The sequence below is a fragment of the Cynoglossus semilaevis genome, chromosome 3 (assembly GCF_000523025.1).
Source record: "Cynoglossus semilaevis isolate Cse_v1.0 chromosome 3, Cse_v1.0, whole genome shotgun sequence".
Lineage (NCBI taxonomy): Eukaryota > Metazoa > Chordata > Actinopteri > Pleuronectiformes > Cynoglossidae > Cynoglossus > Cynoglossus semilaevis.
Genome location: NC_024309.1, coordinates 15,783,493 through 15,784,381, shown reverse-complemented (window position 1 = coordinate 15,784,381; position 889 = coordinate 15,783,493).

The window sequence follows — 889 nt, the reverse complement described above, 5'->3', positions numbered from 1 at the left end:
TGCTGAATCACTTAATGAAAGCACAGGTTCCCAGCCACTGGGTCCTGCTCTGGTAACAGGTTTATTAAGATTATCAACGTCGTCTGTTAGTCCTGGATCAGGTGTCGTATTTGATCAAACATAGAAACCTGCCTGGAGGTGGAGTCAGCAGCAGTTCTGCTGTTCTGACTGAGATAAAACTGTTGATCACAGAAAACAAAACAGGAGGTGAACCCTGGGACAGAGGGAGGGGGGGGGGGGGGAACAGTCATGTGACACAGTTCCTGGTCCTGATTTAAAGACAACAGAGTAAACTTGGCTTCCTGTCCTCATCACATGTCCTCAGAGAGGAGGAACACGCTCTAATCTTCACAGCCTTCCACTGTCATAATAATAATCTGAATGACCAGGCTTGTTCTTGGCCTCAGAATAGTCACCACTTCAGGCTAATGGTAATAGATTCTGGTAGAAGCGGCTGCAGATGATGGTTGACGGCCCAGCACGCTGCAGCCACAGAGCTCTGAGTGATTTCACTGTGGGACGTCTGTGCAACAACAACAACATCTGGCACTTATCTCCTCGATCTGCAGCCGCTTCCAGGGAGAGAAGACGGTGAGAGCTCCCCCCTGTGACAGCCCTGAGTCACAGCAGCACGGACGAGGACACACAGCTCCTTTGTTTCCAAGACTTCATTCTTCAGCTTCATCCAAACTAAAGCCCAGACCCACACCTGGATGTGATTGGCCTCTATTTCACAGCCAGGGGTCAGAGGTCAATCAGGCCGACCCCACGTCTGACCTCTGCCCCGACTCTTTGCCTGGACACGTGTTTGGGTGTTGGTGACCCTCTCTGGTCTTCCCCTGGAGTGGACCGTACCATCCATCCATCCATCCATCCATCCATCCATCCA